Source organism: Cherax quadricarinatus, chromosome 99 (assembly GCF_038502225.1).
Source record: "Cherax quadricarinatus isolate ZL_2023a chromosome 99, ASM3850222v1, whole genome shotgun sequence".
Taxonomy (NCBI): Eukaryota; Metazoa; Arthropoda; class Malacostraca; order Decapoda; family Parastacidae; genus Cherax; species Cherax quadricarinatus.
Genome location: NC_091390.1, coordinates 1,598,225 through 1,615,555, shown reverse-complemented (window position 1 = coordinate 1,615,555; position 17,331 = coordinate 1,598,225). Strand labels below are relative to the sequence as shown.

At 42.7% G+C, this 17,331-nt stretch overlaps 2 long non-coding RNA genes across 3 annotated transcripts in view; one reads left to right on the top strand and one right to left on the bottom strand.

The window, feature by feature from the left end:
- LOC128704788 (uncharacterized) overlaps nucleotides 1–17,331 on the top strand; it is a 41,937-nt gene that overhangs the window by 11,073 nt on the left and 13,533 nt on the right. For both annotated transcript variants that reach the window (XR_011390961.1, XR_011390960.1), the window contains exon 2: nucleotides 6,644–6,787. This is a non-coding gene — a long non-coding RNA (uncharacterized lncRNA). The remainder of the gene's footprint in view (nucleotides 1–6,643; nucleotides 6,788–17,331) is intronic.
- Nucleotides 2,125–2,619, bottom strand: LOC138851090 (uncharacterized). The gene is made up of 2 exons (XR_011390974.1): nucleotides 2,519–2,619; nucleotides 2,125–2,346 (listed from the first exon to the last, which is right to left on the bottom strand). It is a non-coding gene; the product is annotated as an uncharacterized lncRNA (long non-coding RNA).

Below are 17,331 nucleotides of genomic sequence, written 5' to 3'. Positions count from 1 at the left end.
CTAACATATCAACTTTATCATGAAGGAGTAATCCAATGTGTGATGGGATCCATAGCAATTGTACATTAATTCCTTTGTCCCTAATTTTTGAGTATCTATACCTGGCTTCCCCAATGAGCATGTTGTTGGAGTCATTATATGAGCCAAGAGCCTTCAATGATGACGGTTGTGGTGGGTGTTCTACGTTTTTTATGCCTTTGGCCAAACTGTGCAAATATTGGTTCATTGAGTTTAATTGTGTAAAGTATTATTGTTCAGAATTACAGTTGATTTGATAGTTTGTAAGTAGTGAAGTGTAACACTTCTGGCAGAAGACATTAATGATCAAAATAATGATAACTTGTGTGATCTGAAGTGCAGTGTTAGTCGGCAGAAAGGTCACTAACATCTGATGATGATCAGTATAGTTAGGGGGGTGATTTAGAATGGTATTAGTGAGAATAGGATTATTAACCCTACTGGGTTAGATACCCAGAAAAATGGGGGGGGGGGTTGAATGTAGTGGTCCTCAGGTTATGCCCAAGATGCCAGCCATAACTGGCGGGTATAGTAGGGTATGAATTCAGGGTGGCCCGGTGGCCTGGTGGCTAAAGCTCACGCTTCACACACGGAGGGCCCGGGTTCGATTCCCGGCGGGTGGAAACATTCGACACGTTTCCTTACACCTGTTGTCCTGTTCACCTAGCAGCAAATAGGTACCTGGGTGTTAGTCGACTGGTGTGGGTCGCATCCTGGAGGACAAGATTAAGGACCACAATGGAAATAAGTTAGACAGTCCTCGATGACGCACTGACTTTCTTGGGTTATCCTGGGTGGCTAACCCTCCGGGGTTAAAAATCCGAACGAAATCTTATCTTATCTTATCTTCAGGCTAGCATAGTAGTGTTAGACTGGTCAGAGACCGGGCCGTGGGGGCGTTGACCCCCAGAACTCTCTCCAGGTATCCAGCAGGCTTCCAACTGGTTAAATAACCCATAGTGTTGTTAGTCTAGTGTGCTATGAGGCACGTGGAAGTGTAGGGGAAATAGACAACACTAAGGATCATTAACTACCTTCATGTTAAATTTGGATGACGTTTAAGTTGTTTTTGTACCAGTGAAGGTAGCTTGTAACTGCTTGTATCAAGTACCCTCCCCTTCCTTGGATCAAGCCTGATTATCAGGTTTGACTCAGGAGAGTAGTGCAAGTTGATAAGCCAAGATTTTTTTTTCCCAGTTAGACTCCTATGTTCAAGAGATATTAGGAGTAGGGTTTCCTGGGTTGTAATGTATCTGTTACGATGTTTACCATCTAACTTGTTTAATTGCAGAAGAATCCTGATGACATGATCACCTGGTCTCCAGTGTTCTAATAGACTGTTGTGGATGACGAAGTGTTGCAGTAGTGTTGTACACGACTGTCCAGCGTCGCAACACTCACCTTCCTGACAATACAAACACCAGGTCATGATATTTTAAAATGTATCTTACCTCAAACTACTAATAATGGCAGTACTGAGACTGACAGTCTCAGTACTACTGTTGTTAGTAGGGTTGAGGGAGGTATATTTTTTTTTTTTCCCCGAGCTTAAAGCTCCCGAATTGTGTGAATGTTGTCTTACTGCTGACAAATACAGCAGTTGAGGCTTGTCTCAAAGTTATTTGTTTTTTCGATTTCTTTTGTGTTCCTTGAACACCTTTGTGTGTGTGTGTTCCTTGAACACCTTTGTGTGTGTTCCTTGAACACCTTTGTGTGTGTTCCTTGAACACCTTTGTGTGTGTGTGTTCCTTGAACACCTTTGTGTGTGTGTTCCTTGAACACCTTTGTGTGTGTTCTTTGAACACCTTTGTGTGTGTGTTCCTTGAACACCTTTGTGTGTGTTCCTTGAACACCTTTGTGTGTGTTCCTTGAACACCTTTCTGTGTGTGTGTGTTCCTTGAACACCTTCGTGTGTGTGTGTGTGTGTGTGTGTGTGTGTGTTCGAACACCTTCGTGTGTGTGTGTTCCTTGAACACCTTCGTGTGTGTGTGTTCCTTGAACACCTTTGTGTGTGTGTTCCTTGAACACCTTCGTGTGTGTGTTCCTTGAACACCTTTGTGTGTGTGTGTTCCTTGAACATTTCCTTGTTGTGATAAAGAAAGACGCTTTATTAATTGCATTTTATTCAATGTTCTTAAGTCCATCGAATCTTTTAGGTTGATATTCTGCATGAAGGCAGCGTGGTGGGCAGCTGCTGTGTGGTGAAGGCAGCGTGGTGGGCAGCTGCAGTGTGGTGAAGGCAGCGTGGTGGGCAGCTGCAGTGTGGTGGGCAGCTGCAGGGTGGTGGGCAGCTACAAGTCGTCAGAGATGTCAGCAGCAACACAACGTCTACGAAGATAAGTCTGTACATTACTAAATTATTCATAAACTACGCTAAGCGACAGTTTGAAGTCTTAACTAACTATTTACAAACTTTCCTTCAATATATTTTGAAATATTTTCAAATCTGATCTCTCAAAAATTATCACTAAATTGAAGTAATTAAAGTTTCTTACATTACCAGAGACTGATGGTGCTGAAGGTGTTAATGGTGCGGTGGATGGCAGAGGAGTGACTACTGGCGCTACTATTGTTGACCTACATGGCGCCACTGACCTGGGGGAGGGGGGGTGATGACGTCAGTGGTTGTTTGTTGGGAGGGGGAAGGTAGTTAGGGGAAGGGTCGGGGGTTGTCTGCTGGTGGAGGGGTGTTTGGGGGGTGAGTAGTTAGTTGTTACTGGTGGGAGGGTGATGGGGAGGGGGTAGGTTGTTACTGGTGGGAGGGTGATGGGGAGGGGGTAGGTTGTTACTGGTGGGAGGGTGATGGGGAGGGGGTAGGTTGTTACTGGTGGGAGGGTGATGGGGAGGGGGTAGGTTGTTACTGGTGGGAGGGTGATGGGGAGGGGGTAGGTTGTTCCTGGTGGGAGGGTGATGGCGAGGGGGTAGTTTGTTACTGGTGGGAGGGTGATGGGGAGGGGGAAGGTTGTTACTGGTGGGAGGGTGATGGGGAGGGAGTAGGTTGTTACTGGTGGGAGGGTGATGGGGAGGGGGTAGGTTGTTACTGGTGGGAGAGAGCTCCGGTCTGTGATCAGGCCTCATGGTGGATCAGGGCCTGATCAACCAGGGTGTTACTGCTGGCTGCACGCAATCCAACGTACGAACCACAGCCTGGCTGGTCAGGTACCGACTTGGTGCTTGTCCAGTGCCATCTTGAAGACAACCAGGTATCTATTGGTAATCCCCCTTATGTATGCTGTTATACAGTTGAACAGTCTTGGTCCCCTGACACTTATTGTGTTCTCTGTGTACTGGTGGCACCGTTGTTGTTCATTGTGGGAATGTTACATCTGCCGAGTCTTTTGCTGTCATAGACAGTGATTTTCGTGTGCAAGTTTGGTACTAATTCCTCTAGGATTTAGAAAGACACGTAATTAAACACAGACATATTAGAGAGTTGCAGTCCTGGCACCTGGATCACTTCTAACATATAGACGTAGAAAGACATTATAGGCGGAGTGTCCTGTGTGACGCATGGTGACCTGAGTGATGTGTGAGTGACGCATGGTGACCTGAGTGATGTGTGAGTGACCTGAGTGAGGTGTAAGTGACACATGTTGACCTGTGTTCTTGGGTTGTCTTTCTACCTCTATATATTAAATTAATCAAGGTCTCGGGACACAAAGGTTGTCTAACATGTCATATTGTTTAATTACCTGTCTTTCTAAACCAACTTGTCAATATTTATTACTAAGGTTTATACCATCTTTCTCGCCTGTGTTCCAGGGAATATAAATGAAGGACCTTCAACCATTCCCAGTAATTTAGGTGCCTTATTGTACTTATGTATCGTGAAAGTTCCTTTTACATTCTCCAGGTCAGCAATTTTGAGTACCTTGAAGGGGGCTGTTAGTGTACAGCAGTATTCCAGCCTAGAGAGAACAAGCTTGGTGTCCCTAGTTTTGAAAGTTCTTGTTATTCATCCTATCATATTTCTAGCAGATGTGGTAGATACATTGTTGTGATCTTTGAAAGTGAGATCCTCTGACATTATCACTCCCAGGTCCTTCACATTACTTTTTCGCTCTATTGTATGTATGGAAAATTTTTTAGGGGTGATTACCTGTATGTACCTCAACATTACATGCATACGAGTAATCTCATTGGGAGACAACAACAATATTGTTTACCGTAGTCACCCATGTAGACAAGTGAGAAAACTTACCCACCCCTGGTCACTGCAGGTGGCCTTCGACACTCACAATCTTATCCATATCTATCCGAGACCAGTATGACGAGTAGCACCCGCAAGTACGGCGCTACTAATTATTGTGGACTGTATAGATTATATTAGTTTAACTGAATGAAGGGGGAGGAGGGTAGGTTACACATAGATATATCCATCAAGGAAAAACACTTGTATTTAATACCACCACTTACCAAATATTCTTTGGTGGTCACTTGATGTAGCTGGATCACCCATAACCTATCCAATTACAACATACCTAACTGGCCAGTATCAGTCTGCTATAACTAGAAAGGTTACTTAACTGTGGGTGACTGATGCTCCTTATTTCCTCCATTCACCATCCCATTTCGATGTCCTACTACACCGACACGGTTCTTATTCCAGCAGGACGAGGTATTCGTTAGTTTGTCCCGGTTTACAAGTCGTGACTCCATAAAAACTTCACTAACCTTGGGACAGGAACAACGAGGTCTACAGTGTTCACTCGGAGCAAGGCGACTTATTTCACTTCATGCATTCTCTTAATTTAGTGTCATTATCATTGATTACATTACAGTTCACAAGACGATTTAATGTCTCACAATTATTATACACATTAGAGGTTGCTCCATTAAGATCTGAGACCGATGAGTGAGGATTAAATCACGGGCATTATTTCCTGGCCACACCATGGCGACGCGCCAGTCACCACCGGTCCTAGCATTATTCACTAATTTTAACACGTATTACGGTGGTCCCGTAAATCATGTTTCCTCACTCTTCACCAGGGACAGTTATGACACTTCCTATTAAGAAGTGAGGCCTATATTAATCCTTAGGCCGCCGTGAACTCTAATTTCCTGGTCCCATGTTTTCACAGCCTCTTCACTACATTCAAAACACTCCCACTTCCTGCATGCCATGAGTCGACCTGTCTCCCCGCACATCCGCGCAGGCACAAAGGGAACCCTGTTGGTTCTATTCGAAATACAATTTAGAACAACAGTAATGCATTAATCATGTATATTTACATTATAAAAAAATATACAGTATAATTATGGGAATTTATTTTCCACAGTATGGTTAGAATTTGCCATATACCCTGACACATTTTTAATTTTTAAGTTTTTCATATCTGAGCAGTTGAAATTTCTCTTCACTGAACTTCATATTGCTTTGAGTGGCCCATTTGAAGATTTGGTTGATGTCCACTTGGAGTCTTGCGGTGTCTTCGATGGAGGTCACTGTCATAGTGACCCGGGTGTCGTCCACAAAGGAAGACACGGCTCACATCTCTGTCAGAAATGAGAATGAGGAATAGAATGGGAGTGAGTACTGTGCCTTGTGGAACAGAGCTTTCCACCATAGCTGACTCAGACTTTACTCTGTTCTGCTTGTCAGGAAGTTGTAGATCTATCTATCAACTTTTTCTGTTATTCCTTTATCCCGCATTTTGTGTGCTATTACACCATGGTCACACTTGTCAAAAGCTTTTGCAAAGTCAGTGTATACTACATCTGTATTTTGTTTATCCTCTACAGCATCCAGGACCTTGTCATAGTGGTCCAGTAGCTGGGACAGACAGGAGTGACCTGCTCTAAACCCATTTTGCCCTGGGTTGTGTAACTGATGGGTTTCTAGATGGGTGGCAATCTTGCTTCTTAGAACCCTTTCAAAGATATTTATGATATGGGATGTTAGTGCTATCAGTCTGTAGTTCTTTGCAATTGCTTTACTGCCTTTGTGGAGTGGGGCTATGTCTGTTGTTTTTAGTGAGTTGATGAACACTGAGTTCCATGAGTCTGGGCTTGGGACAGAGTGCATGGGCATGTCATTTATTGCCTTTTTAATCTTGTGGTGTTAGGATAATATCCAAGATTTTTGAGATGACCAAATTTTGGGTCTCGTTCATGAAGAATTCATTTGGATTGTCGACCCTTAGTCTGAGCAGTGGCTCGCTGAACACCAAGTCATATTGGAACTTTATTATCTAACTCATTTCTTGGCTGTCATCTGTGTATGTCCCATCCCGCCTAAGCAGGGGCCCAATACTGGTTGTTGTTTTTCTTGTAGATTTGGCATAAGAGAAGAAGTATTTTTTTATCAATTTCCTTTATGGCTTTTAATTCTTCCTATGATTCTTGTCACCTATAAGATTCCTTCAGCTTAAGTTCAACATTTGCAATTTCATTAACTAGTGCTTCCCTTTGTATTTCAGATATATTAACCTCTCTCAGCAGTTCGGTGACTCTTCACCTTCGTCTGTATAGGGAACGTCTCTCTCTTTCTAGATCTCAAGAACCACAGTTTATTTTTTCTAGGCCATTATCTAACATTGTGTAATGTCTAAAAAAAAAAATTAGAACCCATGTAATGATAATGACTAAGATACCATCAATAACACAATAAATTACTCAGCAGAGTCAAGAGGAACACTGTTGATTACCACCAGCAACTGCAGTGACACCAAACATCAACCTACTGGTCACTGTACATCAATACTGATGAAGTCATTGACAGGAGAAAATAAAAGTGAAGGTAAAGAACAGCAACAACACAAGACAAGTAAGAATTTATTGAAGTTTGTATAACACAGAATAATGAACACAATTGACTCTGGCATAATGTGGTCGCATGATGAATATGTTGATAAAGATAACAGTAAGTCACTCTAACTTACATTGCTGATTACATAAAAGATTTATGATGTCAATGCCTACAGATGTCAGCCAGTTAAGTCAGTGTGATGTACTTACACTGTGTGAACATTCAAATGGTATAAAATACTGACAGGTTGTTAGGTAAGACACATATGCAACAGTTAGGTATCTTTATTTCGAAAGGTTTCGCCTACACAGTAGGCTTCTTCAGTCGAGTACAGAAAAGTTGATAGAAGCAGAAGATACTTGAAGACGATGTAATCAGTCCATCACCCTTGAAGTTTTGAGGTGGTCAGTCCCTCAGTCTGGAGAAGAGTATTGTTCCATAGTCTGGAACAATATGGAGTTGAAGTGACAGGATGGAGCCTATATACTGCCAGGAGGTGAGATATAGGTCACTAGTAGAGGTAAGAATGTTGTCGCTGGAAGGTCAGGTCCCTCTCAAATCCAGCCATTCTCACTAGTAGAAGTTGACAAAGTTGATTTCAGGTCTGTACCAAGATACCCTTGTGTTTCAGTGTCTGGCTGGATTTGAGAGGGACCTGACCTTCCAGCGACAACATTCTTACCTCTACTAGTGGCATACATCTCACCTCCTGGCGGTATATAGGCTCCATCCTGTCACTTCAACTCCATATTGTTCCAGACTATGGAACAATACTCTTCTCCAGACTGAGGGACTGACCACCTCAAAACTTCAAGGGTGATGGACTGATTACATCGTCTTCAAGTATCTTCTGCTTCTATCAACTTTTCTGTACTCGACTGAAGAAGCCTACTGTGTAGGTGAAACGTTTCGAAATAAAGATACCTAACTGTTGCATATGTGTCTTACCTAACAACTTACATTATGTGTTAGTATTATTTAGGGAATCTATATAAAAGTTCTGGCAGAAGTGATCAAGGTCCCAGGACTGAAACGTTTTCTAATAAATATGTTAGTGTTTGCTTACCAAGGTTTATACCAGAGAATACTATAAATGTGTAAGAGTTATAATGACTCACAGATGTTATGGTCTTGTATAACTCGTGTGATGATAACATAAGATAACTTGATAGAGTTGAAGAATGTGATATTTTGGTGTTGGCTATATTGATTAGGATTCTTATGTGTGAGTATAAAAGAATATTGTGTATCCACTGTGACCTGGTCTGTGACCAGGCCTCGTGGTGGATCAGAGCCTGATCAACCAGGCTGTTACTGCTGGCTGCACATAAACTGACATACTAACCACAGCCCCACTGGTCAGGTACTGACTTTAGGTGCTTGTCCAGCACCTTCTTGAAGACAGCCAGGGGTCTATTGGTAATCCTCCTTGTATGTGTTTACAAGCCTCAAATTATTTATTTTAAATCCTAAGATAAAGTTAGTCTAAATGATTGATTTATGAATAAGAATGTATTGGTATTTGAAAGTTTTTTTAATGATCTGCCTTACAATGTTCAGCATAAACCTATACAGTGGACCCCCACTTAACGATCACCTCCCAATGCGACCAATTATGTAAGTGTATTTATGTAAGTGCGTTTGTACGTGTATGTTTGGGGGTCTGAAATGGACTAATCTACTTCACAATATTCCTTATGGGAACAAATTCGGTCAGTACTGGCACCTGAACATACTTCTGGAATGAAAAAATATCGTTAACCGGGGGTCCACTGTATTTGCATTAAAATGACATTTATCTTCTAACAAAGATGCAAAGAATGTAGGACTGGAGGAAGGAGAGTCAGGGGCACCTACAGTAGTATAGGAGCTTCATGGTGGCAAGCTGCTTGAAATAAAGGGTTAAGGAGTTATTGGTTATTATGATTTGTGCTGTTGGAGTGTGAGCAAGGCATCATTTACAAAGGTATTCAAGGAAAGCAGTTATCTGAACTCGAGTCCTGGAGGTGGGAAGTACAGTACCTGCACTCTGAAAGATGAACCAGGATGTTACAGTCCTGGAGGTGGGAAGTACAGTACCTGCACTCTGAAAGATGAACCAGGATGTTACAGTTCTGGAGGTGGGAAGTACAGTACCTGCACTCTGAAGGATGAACCAGGATGTTACAGTTCTGGAGGTGGGAAGTACAGTACCTGTACTCTGAGGATGAGTGAGGATGTTACAGTTCTGGAGGTGGGAAGTACAGTACCTGCACTCTGAAGGATGAACCAGGATGTTACAGTTCTGGAGGTGGGAAGTACAGTACCTGTACTCTGAGGATGAGTGAGGATGTTACAGTTCTGGAGGTGGGAAGTACAGTACCTGCACTCTGAAGGATGAACCAGGATGTTACAGTTCTGGAGGTGGGAAGTACAGTACCTGCACTCTGAAGGATGAACCAGGATGTTACAGTTCTGGAGGTGGGAAGTACAGTACCTGCACTCTGAAGGATGAACCAGGATGTTACAGTTCTGGAGGTGGGAAGTACAGTACCTGCACTCTGAAGGATGAACCAGGATGTTACAGTTCTGGAGGTGGGAAGTACAGTACCTGCACTCTGAAGGATGAACCAGGATGTTACAGTTCTGGAGGTGGGAAGTACAGTACCTGCACTCTGAAGGATGAACCGGGATGTTGTAGTTCTGGAGGTGGGAAGTACAGTACCTGCACTCTGAAGGATGAACCAGGATGTTACAGTCCTGGAGGTGGGAAGTACAGTACCTGCATTCTGAAGGATGAACCAGGATGTTACAGTTCTGGAGGTGGGAAGTACAGTATCTGCACTCTGAAGGATGAACCAGGATGTTACAGTTCTGGAGGTGGGAAGTACAGTACCTGCACTCTGAAGGATGAACCAGGATGTTACAGTTCTGGAGGTGGGAAGTACAGTACCTGCACTCTGAAGGATGAACCAGGATGTTACAGTTCTGGAGGTGGGAAGTACAGTACCTGCACTCTGAAGGATGAACCAGGATGTTACAGTTCTGGAGGTGGGAAGTACAGTACCTGCACTCTGAAGGATGAACCAGGATGTTACAGTTCTGGAGGTGGGAAGTACAGTACCTGCACTCTGAAGGATGAACCAGGATGTTACAGTTCTGGAGGTGGGAAGTACAGTACCTGCACTCTGAAGGATGAACCAGGATGTTACAGTTCTGGAGGTGGGAAGTACAGTACCTGCACTCTGAAGGATGAACCAGGATGTTACAGTTCTGGAGGTGGGAAGTACAGTACCTGCACTCTGAAGGATGAACCAGGATGTTACAGTTCTGGAGGTGGGAAGTACAGTACCTGCACTCTGAAGGATGAACCAGGATGTTACAGTTCTGGAGGTGGGAAGTACAGTACCTGCACTCTGAAGGATGAACCAGGATGTTACAGTTCTGGAGGTGGGAAGTACAGTACCTGCACTCTGAAGGATGAACCAGGATGTTACAGTTCTGGAGGTGGGAAGTACAGTACCTGCACTCTGAAGGATGAACCAGGATGTTACAGTTCTGGAGGTGGGAAGTACAGTACCTGCACTCTGAAGGATGAACCAGGATGTTACAGTTCTGGAGGTGGGAAGTACAGTACCTGCACTCTGAAGGATGAACCAGGATGTTACAGTTCTGGAGGTGGGAAGTACAGTACCTGCACTCTGAAGGATGAACCAGGATGTTACAGTTCTGGAGGTGGGAAGTACAGTACCTGCACTCTGAAGGATGAACCAGGATGTTACAGTTCTGGAGGTGGGAAGTACAGTACCTGCACTCTGAAGGATGAACCAGGATGTTACAGTTCTGGAGGTGGGAAGTACAGTACCTGCACTCTGAAGGATGAACCAGGATGTTACAGTTCTGGAGGTGGGAAGTACAGTACCTGCACTCTGAAGGATGAACCAGGATGTTACAGTTCTGGAGGTGGGAAGTACAGTACCTGCACTCTGAAGGATGAACCAGGATGTTACAGTTCTGGAGGTGGGAAGTACAGTACCTGCACTCTGAAGGATGAACCAGGATGTTACAGTTCTGGAGGTGGGAAGTACAGTACCTGCACTCTGAAGGATGTGAGGATAATACAGTTTAGAGGGTCATCTGAGGTGTACTGTAAGTATGCTTCTTGCAAGACAGTAATAGTGAGTGATGTTGAAAATGTTTAGCTTCATGGTCATCCCACCTCAGTGGAAAATGGGTTGTGTTAAAAAAAAAAGGTGTTATGAGGTCATTGGAAATTTTGGTTGGCTTGAGCCTGGCCTGTCAGGCACCCCAGAGTTAAGCTCATGTTATGAGTTGTCACATTAGAGCCCTACACCAATATTTGTGTTACACAGTATCATAGAAGCATAGGGACTGAGTTAGATATTGGAATCTATATACAATGACCTAAAATCATTATTAACTTAAAGTTGCTTTGAAAACAATTACCCATTCAGTGGCAGACAACACACTTCTCCAAAACCTGAATTTGTTTAATAAACAAAATATGTACTCATACTACTGTGCCTACAATATATAGGACAGTTGTTTTCAATATAAGTCTTTCTCTGAAACTTTGCCTTTAATAGGTGCAACAAGACACAAAATAATGACACATTCCCCCTCCCCTCCTGAGTCAACCTGTGTGAAAATTCAGTGCTCATAAAAGGCCTTAAGATCTGGAACTCCGTCTGAAGCATTGAAAGGTTCTCTATCTGCCAACCATTTCAAAGCTGTTGTTAAAAACTACCGTCTCCTTGGTATAATTTTGTTACGTCTAACAAAACCAGTTTTCATCCAGTTCTGTCCCTGATCTTCCTTCAACACTCATATATAATTGGTAATATGTATTGTCCCATTTAATTACATATATTGTAATCTAAAGTAACTTACTGTATCTTCAACATTTCTATATTTAGTCACTATAAAGCTGAGGATCTTTGAATTAGTACTATGAAATATATCTCTTGTGATAGACCATTTGTCATTAGCTGTCTTATTGTAGTTAATTGCATAAGAATTCTTATTTAATATTCTTTTTCCTTTCTATCAACATATTGGCCATATCCCACCCAGGCAGGGTGGCCCAAAAAGAAAAACAAAAATTTTTCTTTTCAACTTTAGTAATGTATACATGATAACTGCAATCAAATCTTTGTCCCAGATTTCTGCTTGACCGACTTCATGGGACTGAAAAATTACCTGGGTGGGCTAAATTGAGATGTCCTGACTATGGGTCAGGTAGGTGATCTTGGTTGCCAATATGACGTTTTTCAGATCATAGTTCTAGCTGCCCAGACAACTTTTGTTCCGAGTAGGGAAATTAGATCTAACAAAAATGATCCCAAATGGATGAACAATAGATTAAGGCATCTCATTGGTCAAAAGAGAGGCATATATAGGCGTATCAAAAGAGGGGATGGGCACTTAAGAAATCGATATATTCAATTAGAGAGAAATAAAGAAAGGAATAAGAAAAGCAAAAAGGGATTATGAGGCTAAGGTCGCAAGGGATTCAAAGACTAACCTAAAAGGGTTCTTTCAGGTATACAGAAGTAAGATTAGGGGCAAGATTGGCCCACTTAAGAGTAACTCTGGTCAGATCACTGACAGTGATAAGGATATGTGTGAAATTCTAAATACCTACTTTCTCTCAGTTTTCACCCAGGAAAATACTAGCGATATTCCTGAAATAATAGATTACGTAAAACAGGATGATAAACTATATACGAATGCGGTAACTAGTGACATGGTCCTCAGACAAATAGAGAAACTAAAACCTAACAAATCCCCAGGTCCTGATGAACTGTTTGCAAGGGTGTTAAAGGAATGTAAAGAGGAACTTAGCATACCTTTGGCATAGTGCCTGATAAGTGGAAAATGGCAAATATAATACCTATTTACAAGGCAGGTGACAGGTCCTTGGCTTCGAACTATAGACCAATAAGCCTTTCCTCCATAGTGGGAAAATTTATGGAATCAATAATTGCCGAAGCAATTCGTAGCCATCTTGACAGGCACTGATTGATTAATGATTCTCAACACGGTTTTACAAAGGGGCGTTCCTGTCTTACGAATTTACTAACTTTTTTCACTAAGGTGTTTGAGGAGGTAGATCATGGTAATGAATATGATATTGTGTATATGGACTTCAGTAAGGCTTTCGATAGAGTTCCACACCAGAGGCTATTGAGGAAACTTAGGGCACATGGAATAGGAGGAGAAATTTTTTCCTGGGTAGAGGCATGGCTGACAAATAGACAGCAGAGAGTTTAAATAAATGGGGAGAAATCCGAATGGGGGCACGTCACAAGCGGTGTTCCTCAGGGGTCAGTGTTGGGCCCGTTGTTGTTCACAATTTACATAAACGACATAGATGAGGGAATAAATAGCGACATAAGCAAATTTGCTGATGACACCAAAATAGGCCGTCCAGTTCATTCTAATGAGGACACTTAGAGCACTCCAGGAAGATTTGAATAGACTGACGCAATGGTCGGAGAAGTGGCAGATGCAGTTTAATATTGACAAATGCAAAGTTCTAAATGTTGGACAGTTAAATAACCATGCCACATATAAACTAAATAATGTAGATCTTAATACTACCAATTGCGAAAAGGATTTAGGAGTTCTGGTTAGCAGTAACCTAAAACGAAGACAACAGTGCATTAGTGTTCACAATAAAGCTAACAGAATTCTTGGCTTCATATCTAGAAGTATAAATAATAGAAGTCCTCGGGTTGTTCTTCAACTCTATACGTATATCCTTGGTTAGGCCTCATTTAGACTATGCTGCTCAGTTCTGGTCACCGTATTACAGAATGGATATAAATGCTCTGGAAAACGTACAGAGGAGGATGACAAAGATGATTCCATGTATCAGAAATCTTCCCTATGAGGATAGACTGAGGGCCCTGAATCTGCACTCTCTCGAAAGGCGTAGAATTAGGGGGATATGATCGAGGTGTATAAATGGAAAACAGGAATAAATAAAGGGGATGTAAATAGTGTGCTGAAAATTTCCAGCCAAGACAAGACTCGCAGCAATGGTTTCAAGTTGGAAAAATTCAGATTCAGGAAGGATATAGGAAAGCACTGGTTTGGTAATAGAGTTGTGGATGAGTGGAACAAACTCCCGAGTACAGTTATTGAGGCTAAAACATTTTGTAGTTTTAAAAATAGGTTAGATAAATACATGAGTGGGTGTGGGTGGGTGTGAGTTGGACCTGACTAGCTTGTGCTGCTGGGTCTGGTACAGTGCTCCATCCTTGAGTGGAGGTGACCAGACTGGGTGGGTCATTGGGCTAATCCGGGGGAAGGGACATAGACCTGCTCTGCATGGGTCAGTAGGCCTGTTGCAGTGTTCCTTCTTTCTTATGTTCCCCATGGAGATTATTTAATATTATGTACAGTGGACCCCCAGTTATCAGCTGTAATCCATTCCTGAAGGTCGGCTGATAACCAAAATTAACCGAATTAATATTTCCCCTAAGAATTAATGGAAATAAAATAAATTTGTTCCAAACAAAAATATTCACAAAAAATATTTTTTTTAACAGTTACATAAGTATTAGAGAACAAATGGATTTGTCAGTTAAAAATAGGAGAGGAGAGTTATTAAATGGAGAGTTAGAGGTATTGGGAAGATGGAAGGAATATTTTGAGGAATTGTTAAATGTTGATGAAGATAGGGAAGCTGTGATTTCGTGTATAGGGCAAGGAGGAATAACATCTTGTAGGAGTGAGGAAGAGCCAGTTGTGAGTGTGGGGGAAGTTCGTGAGGCAGTAGGTAAAATGAAAGGGGGTAAGGCAGCCGGGATTGATGGGATAAAGATAGAAATGTTAAAAGCAGGTGGGGATATAGTTTTGGAGTGGTTGGTGCAACTATTTAATAAATGTATGGAAGAGGGTAAGGTACCTAGGGATTGGCAGAGAGCATGCATAGTTCCTTTGTATAAAGGCAAAGGGGATAAAAGAGAGTGCAAAAATTATAGGGGGATAAGTCTGTTGAGTGTACCTGGTAAAGTGTATGGTAGAGTTATAATTGAAAGAATTAAGAGTAAGACGGAGAATAGGATAGCAGATGAACAAGGAGGCTTTAGGAAAGGTAGGGGGTGTGTGGACCAGGTGTTTACAGTGAAACATATAAGTGAACAGTATTTAGATAAGGCTAAAGAGGTCCTTGTGGCATTTATGGATTTGGAAAAGGCGTATGACAGGGTGGATAGGGGGGCAATGTGGCAGATGTTGCAAGTGTATGGTGTAGGAGGTAGGTTACTGAAAGCAGTGAAGAGTTTTTACGAGGATAGTGAGGCTCAAGTTAGAGTATGTAGGAAAGAGGGAAATTTTTTCCCAGTAAAAGTAGGCCTTAGACAAGGATGTGTGATGTCACCGTGGTTGTTTAATATATTTATAGATGGGGTTGTAAGAGAAGTAAATGCGAGGGTCTTGGCAAGAGGCGTGGAGTTAAAAGATAAAGAATCACACACAAAGTGGGAGTTGTCACAGCTGCTCTTTGCTGATGACACTGTGCTCTTGGGAGATTCTGAAGAGAAGTTGCAGAGATTGGTGGATGAATTTGGTAGGGTGTGCAAAAGAAGAAAATTAAAGGTGAATACAGGAAAGAGTAAGGTTATGAGGATAACAAAAAGATTAGGTGATGAAAGATTGAATATCAGATTGGAGGGAGAGAGTATGGAGGAGGTGAACGTATTCAGATATTTGGGAGTGGACGTGTCAGCGGATGGGTCTATGAAAGATGAGGTGAATCATAGAATTGATGAGGGAAAAAGAGTGAGTGGTGCACTTAGGAGTCTGTGGAGACAAAGAACTTTGTCCTTGGAGGCAAAGAGGGGAATGTATGAGAGTATAGTTTTACCAACGCTCTTATATGGGTGTGAAGCGTGGGTGATGAATGTTGCAGCGAGGAGAAGGCTGGAGGCAGTGGAGATGTCATGTCTGAGGGCAATGTGTGGTGTGAATATAATGCAGAGAATTCGTAGTTTGGAAGTTAGGAGGAGGTGCGGGATTACCAAAACTGTTGTCCAGAGGGCTGAGGAAGGGTTGTTGAGGTGGTTCGGACATGTAGAGAGAATGGAGCGAAACAGAATGACTTCAAGAGTGTATCAGTCTGTAGTGGAAGGAAGGCGGAGTAGGGGTCGGCCTAGGAAGGGTTGGAGGGAGGGGGTAAAGGAGGTTTTGTGTGCGAGGGGCTTGGACTTCCAGCAGGCATGCGTGAGCGTGTTTGATAGGAGTGAATGGAGACAAATGGTTTTTAATACTTGACGTGCTGTTGGAGTGTGAGCAAAGTAACATTTATGAAGGGATTCAGGGAAACCGGCAGGCCGGACTTGAGTCCTGGAGATGGGAAGTACAGTGCCTGCACTCTGAAGGAGGGGTGTTAATGTTGCAGTTTAAAAACTGTAGTGTAAAGCACCCTTCTGGCAAGACAGTGATGGAGTGAATGATGGTGAAAGTTTTTCTTTTTCGGGCCACCCTGCCTTGGTGGGAATCGGCCGGTGTGATAATAAAAAAAAAAAATAAGTATTACATACCTTTATTGAAGGCTAATGTTGGTTTCTGGAAGATAGGGAAGAGGAAAGAGGAAGGAGTTATGGTTTGGAAGGGAAATTTCCCTCCATAAAGACTTCAGGTACCAAAGTCTTCTCTGGGGTTACTTCCCTTCATTGTCTTTTAAGGCCACTAGGACCAGTTTGAGAGTCACTAGACCCCTGCCTCACAAACTAACTCAAGTGCACTGTTTCTGGTGTCTCTTTAAGATTTCCCTGAAGTGGGACAGGGTTTTGTCACAACATGATGCAGATATGGCTTGTTTCAGCTTGGTGTTTCTCTACAAAAGCTTGCACCCTGGTCCACATTGCACACATCTGTTTAATCTCTGAAGAAGGCACCTCCTTCCTTCCCTCTGCCTCCTCCTCTGAAGCAAGTTCCTCAGCTGCAGTCTGTTGCTGCTCAAGTTGAAGCTCTTGCAGCTCTTCAGTGGTAAGCTCTTCCCTGTGGTCCTCCACCAACTCTTCCACATCTTCACCTCTCGCCTCCAACCCTACGGATTTCCCCAGTGCCACAATAGAGTCAACAACAGGCAGAGGGTCAGGGTCAGGGTCAGCCTCAAACCCTTCAAAATCCCTCTCATGGACACAACCTGGCCACAGTTTTCTCCAGGCAGAGTTCAAAGTCCTGGAAGTCACTCCCTCCCAAGCCTTACCAATAAGGCTTATGCAATTGAGGATAGTGAAGTGATCTTTCCAGAACTGTCTTAGGGCCAACTGAGTGTCCGAGGTCACTTCAAAGCACTTTTCACACACTGCTTTTGTGTAGAGTTTTTTGAGTTAGAAATGACCTGCTGGTCTATGGGCTGGAGAAGAGGAGTGGTGTTAGGAGGCAAGAACTTCACTGTTATAAAACTGAAGTCCCTGAACACTCGGTCTTCCAAGTCTGGAGGATGTGTAGGAGCATTGTCCAGTACCAGGAGGCACTTGAGTGGCAATTTCTTTTCCAGGAGGTATTTTTTCACACTTGGGCCAAACACATCGTAAACCCAGTCT